This window comes from Mandrillus leucophaeus, unplaced genomic scaffold (genome assembly GCF_000951045.1).
Source record: "Mandrillus leucophaeus isolate KB7577 unplaced genomic scaffold, Mleu.le_1.0 Scaffold598, whole genome shotgun sequence".
NCBI classification, from domain to species: domain Eukaryota; kingdom Metazoa; phylum Chordata; class Mammalia; order Primates; family Cercopithecidae; genus Mandrillus; species Mandrillus leucophaeus.
Window position 1 is genome coordinate 1,320,037 of NW_012106452.1, and position 11,787 is coordinate 1,331,823.

Consider the following 11,787-nt stretch of genomic DNA (forward strand, 5'->3'; position numbering starts at 1 on the left):
TTTCACCATGTTAGCCAGGATGGTCTCAATCTCCTGACCTTGTGATCCGCCCGTCTCGGCCTCCCAAAGTGCTGGGATTACAGGCTTGAGCCACCACGCCCCGCAGATTTGGTCTTTTCATATAATCCCATACTCCTTAAAGGCTTTGTTCATTTCTTTTTCAAGAGGAAAATACTTTTAAACCATCTCTAAGATGTGTTTCTTTCTCTCAATGTTTGAGAAATATGATTTTGAAATTAATTGCAATCGATTTGAATATGTTTTCAACCTTTGAAAGAATGTTTTCTTGCAACAACATTTCTTCTATATTGAACTAATATATAAGTGCATTCTATAGTCAATTATGTACTCAATTTATCTCTGTTATTAGCTTACTAGGCCTTTAGGAATAGAGACCATATTTTAAATACATATGTATTGGCCATGATGTTCACAAAGTGCTTTGAATTTATGAGTGCAATTCACAATTATTTCATTTTATTGGACTGGATTTTAACAATTTGATTCTATAATATAAATTTAATATAGGCCATGTTTCGGGAAGACAATGATATTTATGTATCAATTTTGAGTAACATGTAAATCACTGTGGATCATCTATAATTGAAATACAGAACAAGCTGTAGGCATTGGTAGTTTTATCTATAGGTGAAACATTGGTAAATATTTAATAACTAAATCCTGAGATGCTCAACATTTGAACTACCAGGGCTAAAAAGAATGTTCAAATGTGCTATTATTACATATGCCAACCCATTAATTCAGACTATTGTATCTAGTTGTTCCAATGAAATACTGTATTGTTGCAAGACCGTGCAACTTTTTATCATGCTTCTACCAACTCTATATTGTAAATCATCAAAAGTTCTCTTGGCTGTATTTTAGGATAGGGGGTTCTATAAAATCTTTGGCTTGGGCCCTGTTGAGTGTTTGTATGTTTCTACAAGCCATATGCTTCCTCTATATCCATTTTATACAGCCTAGTAAGAAGCTACTGTGTGTGGTTACCCAAATTTTAAGAGCCAATATAAAGCACGTAGCAGAGTTTCAATTGGAAATATTCCTGTAGAACATTGTTATGCCTCTTTCCACTTGAGAAAATAAGAGAAGAAATTTATTTTAGGGATCAGAGAGTGATTATGTTTTGACCTAAACTCTAACCTGAAACATATTATTTTGTGTGTCTGTTCAACCTAGCCATAGGAATGATTTCATTTTGGTTATTATCTCCACGTTGTCTTTCACAGTAAGATAGAGTGGTTGAGAAAATCATTTTAAATTACCCATTCCTCTCCCTATATATCTTAAAAGAGAAGAAACTAGTGAAAATCTTTGAGAACTCTACTTGGAAAAGAGATCAATTAATAAAGGATACTGTGTGTGTACGTGTGTGTGTGTGTGTGAGAGAGAGGAGAGAGGCCATATGAAGGATAACACCATCATTCTACTGTTCTCCTATTTTTTTCTTGTCCTCAACCCTGTGACTCAGCACAATGATGAAAACATAATACATGTATAACAAATATCTTTTCATTTATAGAATCAACAGAAGAATTGTTTACATGCAACTCAGAACTAGCAAAATATCCTCTTTTTAGACTAGGCGTGATGGCTCATGCCTGTAATCGCAGCACTTTGAGAGGCCAAAGTGGGCAGATCACCTGAGGTCGGGAGTTTGAGACCAGCCTGACCAACATGGAGAAACCCCGACTCTACTAAAAATACAAAATTAGCTGCATGTGGTGGCACACACCTGTAATTCCAGCTACTCAGGAGGTTGAGGCAGGAGAATCGCTTGAACCTGGGAGGCAGAGATTGCGGTGAGCTGAGATCGTACCATTGCACTCCAGCCTGGGCAACAAGAGCGAAACTCCGTCTCAAAAAAGAAAAGAAAAAAGAAAAAAAAATATGTATATATATTCTCTTTTTAAATACAACCATCAAATCTCCTTAACTTTTAGTCAAACTAAAGTCTTGAATGAATTGAATTGATAAAATTGTGGCATTTTATTTGTTGTAGTTGTTGTTCTTTTAATTGGTTTTATTTTCTTCTTATATTGAGCATTTAGTTCTTCTTGATCTATGGAAGGGTTTTTGATTAGGTTTGATTTGATTTTTAGACAGTCTTACAAATGAAAAGATTAAATATAGTTCATGAGTTGGTTTTATCTTATCTGCTATTTCGTCTGAAATGGAATAACAATTAGTCAGAGTTCCACTGAAAATGTAAGGCAGATGTGCTCTGGATAAATTAGTGGCATAAGATTGTTGCTGGTGTTTTCTACAACCAATGTAAGGACACAGTGGCCATCACTACTCCAGAGTGCCAAGCCTGCTGTTCGTCAACATCTTCATGGTTCCCTGCTATGCGTTAGTCATTTAAGGAGTGCAATGACTCATAGCTTACTGCCCTGAATTCCAGGGCAAGCACTTCAAAAATATAGTAGTAGACAAATCGATGACAGCATTTTTTCCTTTGTGTCTTCTTAAAGAGCATGTTTTCTTTAACTCACTTCCTGAGGTTTTATTATCTATTTTTCTATGTAAGTATGATTTGGCTTCTAATTTTTTGCAATTTTAGTGCTCCATTAAAAGTACTATAAAAATTCAGCTCAACTCCCTAATTTTCAACCTCACATTCTACAGACAACTTGACCATTCACCTGGGAAATTCTTTACACTTTGTAAGACATCTCAAATAACAATTACAGCGCTTGCCTATGTATCACTGTTGGACAAAAAATACACTGATAATTTCTTATTCTATGAATAAATTTATGCAAAATTGTTTCTTCTATCTACTTTTAGGATTATGGAGAAAACACTTTTAAAATTAGGTTATTTGTTTTAAAAATTAGATTATCATAATAATGAACTTAAGTATATCTTTGTTCTTTGCCTAAGTTGAATAATTAGTTTCATCAGTCTAATTCTTCACTAGATTTTAAACAGAGGACCTACACCAAAAATAATGCCACCAAAACGTTGCAATGAAGAAACACATGAGAGGAGGATGGAAAAAGAAAATGGCAAAGAGAAAATGGAAGGGAGAGGAGGAAAAGGAAGGAAGGGAGAGACAGAGAAATACAGGAAAGTATCTTGAAACAATTTTACGTTCGTTTCTGTGTTATGTGACACAATTCCAGAAATAAGGATGTAACAATCTGGATTAGACTGGTCTAATCTCTTTAAACAATGTTAGGCATCTAGTTGGTGCTCAATAAGCATTTATCAAACAAACAGCTAAGTATTATAGTAAACCTTCTATTGACTATAGACAATTACAGGTAATTCTGTACAAATTCACTCTTAGGCTTCAGAAAATTATTTCCATTTTCAGAGGTTAGTCAAATGTAAATAAGTGGGGTGATACAAGAGCTTAAAATGTGAGAAGAGAAAGCCATCTTTAATTTTTAATAGCATACATACTTCAACTTCTCTTACAGGTGAATTTCTAGCTGTTCAGGGAAAGAACCCATTTAAATAGGTTAGAAAGCAGTAGGAGCTTTTGGAGATCATTCTAAAAACAAAATGAATTAATTTATTTTCCATAAAGACTAAAATATTAGAAATACAAGCAGTTTTTTGATAATATTTTTTGGAGAGCATGTAATAAAAACCAGTGAACCAGCATATGAGGAAACCATAAGAATGAAAAACATGTATATTAGAAATGTTAATAGCAATATAAGATGAGAAATAGAATATGGGAAACATTTATCATGCTTTTATTACATAAAATTGTGGCATTAATTCAAGTAGATAGAATCTAGTTTAGGAATATATAAAAATGTGACATTTTGAATTCCTTTTCAAAAACGCCTGTTGTAATAAGCAGAGAGAAATCTTAAGTTTCTGAAAAAGTGATATGTTGCTAAGGTTCAAAAAGATTTAATATTGGAAAGTAGGCTGAGAGAAAGTTACTGAAAACGTGATCCTTGGCTACAGGCAACACGTTCGCTTTTAGCAAAGCCTTGATTTAATCAGCTTCAAGTAGGATATGAAGTGTTTGAAGTGAAAGAATTATAAATGCACAAGACCCAAGCAGAGCAAATATTAGTAGCACCTCTGTGTGTCCAATAGGATGGTTTTTGTTCATGAAGTATAATCTTAAATTTTAGCTACTGCATGGTTTAAAATTGAAAAAATTAACATTATAAAAAGGTTTTGTTTAAACAGAATAAAATGTTGAAAACTAGCAAAATTTTAGCATGAAAAAATGAATACAGTTCATTAGGCCAGGACTAATGGTTTACTATTTTTTCTGGTCCAGTGGTTTGAGCTTGATGGAATCATACATAATTTTAATAGTGTAGATAATAAGTGCAAAGTCTGCTGCTGTGAAACCACAATACGAATGACCACACACTAGCACACAGTAACAAAATTAAACATACACACACAGCATATTCAGGAAACGGAGAAGCAGCTTATCTCTGAAAAGTTTAGAAGATGATATTGAACTGTGCTAAATAATTTTGATTAAGGTGTAAATGTGCAGTATAACAAGAATATTTAAATTCTAGAGGTACCATTTGTTGACTTGTGACATAATTGTCAACTTAGTCAATTGACTACTTCCTTCAGATCATCTATTGCAGGAAAAGTTTTAGTAAACTGGTATCATTATCCTTTTAGAAATAAATAAGATTTATATTATGATTTACAACCTTTGAGGTGGATTTTTATGAGCAACAGTTCATGCTATTGATAGCCCTAACACACTTTTTAAATTAAATTTACTCCTCTTTAGAAACTAAGGGTACCCCAAAATTGTTTTTTTTCTTCACATAGTAATTAACAGATAGAAGTTTTCCTGTGATAAGTTAACTGGAATTACTTGTAGAAGGATAGGGAAAGGTTAACATATTATGTCTTACCTCCTTTAATTATGAGATCAGCCTGTCCAACCCACAGACCAGGATGGCTTTGAATGCGGCCCAACACAAGTTTGTAAACTTTCTTAAAACATTATGAGATTTTTTTGCAATTTTTTTTTTAGTTTATCAGCTATCGTTAGTCTTAGTCTATTTTATGTGTGGCCCAAAACAATTCTTCCTCTTCCAATGTGGCCCAGGGAAGCCAAAAGATTGGACACCTGCCTTAGACAAAAGGTATAGTAAAATAAAACTTTAAAATAAGGTTTGTAAAAAGTAGGCTGGGCATGGTGGCTCAAGCCTGTAATCTCAGCACTTTGGGAGGCCAAGACAGGTGGATCAACTAAGGTGAGGAGTTCTAGGCCAGCCTGGCCAACACGGTGAAACCCCGTCTCTACTAAAAGTACAAAAATTAGCCAGGCATGGTGGCAGGCACCTGTAATCCCAGCTACTTGAGAGGCTGAGGCAGGAGAATCACTTGAACCCGGGAGACGGAAGTTGCAGTGAACTGAGATCGTGCCATTGCACTCCAGCCTGGGGGACAAGAGTGAGACTTGGTTTAAAAAAAAAAAAAAAGTAACTACAATATTCCAAAAAGGAAAGCATTTCTATGGAGCCAAGTGCAATGGCAGTAATAAAACACAGAGGCAGGAGTTAACATATGGAAATGAGGATAGAATAGTAAGTTACAAACAGCAGCAATCAACCCAAAGTTTTCCTCAGTAATGAACCTACTAATTTAAGACAAAGGAGAATTTCAACTCTGTTGAAACCACTTAGTAAAATTAAAAATATGAGAAAGGAATTTATTTCCATGGACAAATTCAGAACATTAACCATTATTGAACATTGATCAACTGTTGCTTTAATTTCCATGAGTATAGCCCCATATGAGGTTGCTGATGGGGACGAGACACACTGACCTGAGGGGTGAATTGCAGCCATGCAAATGTGGCTTGCAACAGAAGCAAATGGGATACAAGGCAAACTAACTTTTCAAAGTTAAGAAAGGAGTCTATTGACTAAAACTCAGCTTTATGAACCATGGAAGACAAATCAAAGCCTATAAGCCTCATCTCTACATTTTCTAACACTATCTTGTTTTGAAGGAAGGATTTAAACAGGATTTTACTAGTCTTGAACATGGTAGTACCTTGCATACCCAGAACTAGGGTAATTGCAAATTTCTCCAGAAGTCTCAGTGATGCCAGGTGGCACCACAGGCACCTAGTGACCCAGTATTCTCAGTCCCTGAGGAAGCTCACTGATCTGTAAGTTGTGCAATTTCCTATTAGGTGATGCAAAACAGGGACTGGACAGACTTGGAAACTGGAGGCCTGGTTTTAAATATAGTCAGATAAAGCACTCAAGCAAGGAAGCAAAATTTTGAAAGCAAAGCAAAATAAATTAGATAGCTAAGAGGTTCAAAGGCTATGATAACCATTCTCCAGTGAATTCTAATTAAGAGAAAATTGTCAAAGAGAAAAAGAATAATTGCAAAGTAAAAGGCAAATGCAAAAGGGTGGTATGGATCAGTTGCTAAAAGTCAGTTTTTGATGGTGGGGGTCGATGTTAGATGTTAGATGAAGTGAAATGAAACCCTACACCAAATTGCAAAAAGAGAAAATTCTATCTTGTTTGAATCTTCATTTAAAATACATTTTGATTGCTTGTGCTTGGGCAAAGATTAAAGGGTGTATTAGCCTGTTCTCATGCTGCTAATAAAGACATACCGGAGACAGGGTAATTTATAAAGGAAAGAAGTTTAATTGACTCACAGTTCAGCATGGCTGGGGAGACCTCAAAAAACTTAACAATCATAGTGGAAGGGAATGAAACACGTGCTTCTTAACATGTCGCAGAGAGAAAAAGAATGAGTGCCCAGCAAAGGGGGAAGCCACTTATAAAACCATCAGATCTTGTCAGACGAGCTCATTATCACAAGAACAGGATGGGAAATCTACCCGCATGATTCAATTATCTACACCTAGTACCTCCCATGACATGTGGGGATTATGGGAACTACAATTCCAGATGAGATTTGGGTGGGGCACAGCCAAACCATATCAAAGGTATAAATAATTTTTCCTTGTCTTTGCTTGATTTTAGGTGTAGGAATTTAAATGTTATGGTTCATTTGACATGAATTGCAAATTGTATTTTATGAAAATATTTCAGATTAATATAATCAAATAACATTTAAAAGATTTTTAGTTTCAAAGCCTGGAATTAAAATAGGCTCATAGTGAAATCTTGCTTTCATAAGACCATACATGTTTCCATATAACAAGAAATTTGCAAAGAATTGTCTTTAGGTGAATATATAAAAACTTACTAATAAATTAGAAGATATAAGTGTAATACAATGTGGGTGTTTATTTGTTTGTTTTTGTGAAACAAGGTCTCACCCTGTTGGTGAGGCAGGAGTGCAGTGTTGCAATCATAGCTCATTATAGCCTCGACCTCCCAGGCTCAATCTTCCTGCCTTAGCCTCCCGAATAGCTGGGACTAGAGGCATGCACCACCAAACCTGCCTAATTTTTAAATTTCTTTGTAGAGATGGGGTCCCCTTATGTTGCCCAGGCTGGTCTCAAATTCCTGTGCTCAAGCAATCCTCTCACCTCAGCCTCCTAAAGTGCTAGGATTACAGGTGTGAGCCACCATGCCTAGCACAATGTGGTTTTTGTCATAGAAATCCCAGTGAAAACTTTTATATCAGTAATGAGAATATGATTTTCAAGATGAATAACTCATTTTATGTATGTGTGTTACATAAATTATCTAATTTATATTAATATTTTATATTTTATATTAAAAATCTCTTTACTTAAAAATTTGTTGAAGTACATTTTTTCATTAATATTTTCCCATAAGAAAAGTCAGTTAAGGTTACATGTCTTCTTTATACAGAAAAGTAGTAATATAATGAAATTTAAGTAATCTGCCAATGAAGCTGTAGTGAAACAAAAGTATAAGGTTGATATTGTTTTCCTGATTTTGTCTTTCTGATTTTGTCTTTTCTTTCTCTTCTTTCAAAAACAGCTCACACTTGAATTTCCTCACAGTTTCCATAATTAAATAGCCAGTTTTGGTAGGAATTATAATGCTTTGGTGTACTTGCCTTCAGTCACTGCATGTGACTCATCTATTTATTTATTCACCCTCTTTCCCTTAGATGCATATTTTTTCTTTTGTTATCATTTTAACAATTATAACTAAATTAGTAATTAATTAATGTATAAATCCTTAAATAAATGCATATTTTTAGGACTTTATCATGTAAGAGGCTCATTTTGTAATTTAGCAATATGAAAAGCAATTCAAGTTCTGTATTCTGTTGGAGAGATTTATGCTGCTAGGTACAGATGGTAAAATCAAAGTTTCTAAATAACTTTCTGAGTTTTTATGTTTTTCTGTACCAGAAAAACATCTATGTCTGTCACATTGAAACTCACTCAATAGTTCCATAGATCCTTTTTTTTTTTTTTTTTAATAAACATAGAAATTGACCCTTCTGGTCTTAAAGCTTGAAACTTACATTTGTTTTATCTGAGTTCCTTCCTCAGGAAAAGACCTTTAGGTCTCTCAAAAAAATATCAAAGAACTGAAACTCACCAGGTCACCACATCCAGACAATGAGATGTCAGAGCTCCTCATTCATCATCATTGCTTCCCTGCCTGTCTCTAGCTCCTGTTTTCTTACACACTGTTACATTTCTTCCCTGCTATATAAAGCCCTGGTTTTAGAGATGAATTTGAGACTGAGCTCCCACATCCTTGACTGCAGCACCCAATTAAAGCCTTCTTCCTTGGCAAGAATCCTTATCTCAGTCATTGGCTTTCTGTGCCATGAGCAGCAGGACCTAGACTGAACCCCTGGTGTTTTTCCATTTGTTTGTTTTTTTTGTTTTGTTTTTTGAGATGGAGTCTTACTCAGTCACCCAGGCTGGAATGCAGTGGTGCAATCTCAGCTCACTGCAACCTCTGCCTCCCAGGTTCAAGCACTTCCCCTGCCTCAGCCTCCCAAGAAACTGGGATTGCAGGCATGTGCCACCACGCCCAGCTAAACTTTTTTGTATTTTTAGTAGAGACAGCGTTTCACCAGTTCAAGGCCAGGCTGGTCTTCAGCTCCTGACTTTGTGATCTGCCTGACTCAGCCTCCCAAAGTGCTGGGATTACAGGTGTGAGCCACCACGCCCAGCCACCCCTGGTGTTTTGGTGACACATTTTGGTTCCCTAACAAGCAAATGTGTTGCTCTTGTAGCTCAGCTGCTGCAGCCCTGGAGTCTCACAAGAACTTCTAAGCAGCTGCCTGCCCAATTTTGGCTGGAAGTGAGTTTCTTCTCTCTCCGGTCTGCTGCAGCCAGCCTCAGCAGCCTCAACCATGTTCCTAATTGCCTCAAAATAACTGCCTTTGATATTTGACATCTGCATCAGATAGGTGAGTGTCCTTGTGGGCCAAGACAGCAGAATCTGCTCCTCTCAATTTCGGAAATTTGTCAAAGAATTTTCATTTGTAGGTTAAACAAGCCCAACTGATGGAAAGAGGAAAGCACCTTGATTATTTTAATTTGGACACTCTTGGGGACTTGTTTGTTGCTGCAGCAGTTGGATTGTGCTTTTGTATAAGCATGTGTGTGATACAGTCATGGGAAATTAGATCTCAGTAAAGTGATACTCTTTTATAATATTGTTTGACCCCAGTGTTCTTTGGAGTCTGAAGTTTGCTGTTGAATGGAAAAGTGGGCCTTGTATTCAGGCTTTTACATTGCTATTTTAAGCAGGGTTGGACCTGGTTAGTAGGTTCCAGGTGGTGTTCTTCTGTGGTGCTGTTCAACCCTAAAGTTCTTTGAAGTCTGGGGATGCTTGGCCTTTAAAAATCAAACTGCCATGGAAACTGTTTTACCCAAAATTTTTGTTAACAGCCTTCACTGGATTACCTATTGGTGCTAATGAAGTTCAGTCATGTGAACCTGTTTGTACAGGGGTGAGCCTCTATTGCTATCTCATGGCTAGAGTCCCAGTGTAAAAGCTATTGGATCTTTGTTTATGTGTGTGTATACATGTCTAAATGTGTTTATGTGTATGTATATTTATTAAGTTTTATGTTGTGTTTACCAAATTGGCTTAAAATTAAAGAGCACTTCATAGATAAAGTAAACAAGTACAAACTATTTTTCAAGTTCACATGACCTAAATAAGTCTTTACTAAACAAGCTGGCTTTAAAATTATTGGTTAAATAAAAATAGAGATGTCTTCAGAATTGTCAGCATATGTTTTTTTCTGGGTTTTATATTTGCCTCTGCTAGATAATTTGATATATCAGGGTTTGCACAGGAGGCTGTAAAACTATAAACCCATCCAAAACAAAATGAACTTGGTTTGTGTGCCTTCTTTGACAGTTGAGATTAATTTAATATTGTTAGCTGAATTTTTTGAGTTATTGGCAAAATTACCTATGGAATTAACTTTGAGGCTCTAACTTAAATGAGCATCTGATGTTCATTGACTGTTTAAAAAATGATAAAGAAATAATTAACTTAAAGTGATAGTGTCTAATATTTTAGTTTTCAAAAGTAATCTAGACCAACTGTTAAAAATGAAATAATTGAGTACCTGTAAATAAGATGCATGTTTTAGGTAAACTTTGGTGTCATTTAAATCTTTAAATTATTTGTATTATTTCTAATTGTAAGGTGATATGATATGGAAAAACATGTTTCTAAAACTTGTAAAATTGTTCTCTTCTATAAAGTACTAATATCTGATAGTTCAGAATGTCTTGCTTCCTAGGGTTTTACTAAAATTTAAAGTTAGTAAGAATAAAAATTAAAGTTAATATATAATTCTGCATATAATATGTGTTATTAGTGAGAAAAAATAATAATTTTGTCTAATTCAGAAGTTATCTAAAAGTTAATTCAAATTATGGACATGAAAAAGTTTATTCAGAAAACAAGGTAGTAAAGAACCAGTAAGTATAGAAGACAGATGTGAAGAAAGTTACATATATGAAGGTGTATTTTTGGCAAGGAAGGCTTATAAAGAAAAGAGAATAAATTTGTATTAGAAATAATCTTGTAAGGTGAATTTTTGTCCTAGAATGAAGAGACTAATTGGGGGGAGGGAGGGGAATAAGAAAATTTAGAACCAAACAGAAAGTCCAAACATGTTGTAGATGGTCTGTGTAAGTCGTGGATTTTTTTTTTTTTTTTTTCTTTTTTTTTCCCCCCTGTTTCTCTGTATGGTCTACCTTTGTGCACATACAGAGAAAATAGAAACTTGAAAAAGTTTAGACATTATTCTTTAAAACCTGACATAAAATTGGGAAAATTTGGCTAATAAACATTGCTCATAGTTAAATCTCTTAGTTTTGATGAAATTAAAATTAATATTGTAAAGAAATACATTCATAGTTTTACAGTTCTTTTTTAATCTAGTTAGGCATGAAGCCAGATTTAACACAAAGCCAAATTGCACATAAATGTTTGTGTTGCTTTGTTTCACACTGTATTTGCTCTTCTTCATAGATAGTACTAAGCACTAAAGTACTTACTGGTCATTTGCCTAAAGTGAATTTCTTAATTGCACAAAATGTACAATAGTATTGGAGAACTTAAAGTCATTAATTTATGTACCAGGAATGAAATATCTATCATGTGTTTTCCTCTAGACTCTAGGTAACACTTTAACCTCCAAAGTAAACTGAGTAGGAGAAAAAATTTACTGGTGTCCTATTTATTTGTTTATGCTTCTAATTTTTGTTTATTTGCTCTTTGTTCTCCTTTGGTTTTTACTTATATATACATACGTAAGAACTTTTTTGGTTTCTAATAAAAGGCTTTTATTTAGTTCTACAAATAGTCATTTTGTATCTTATGTATTTCTAATAATTCATCATTTCTTCTA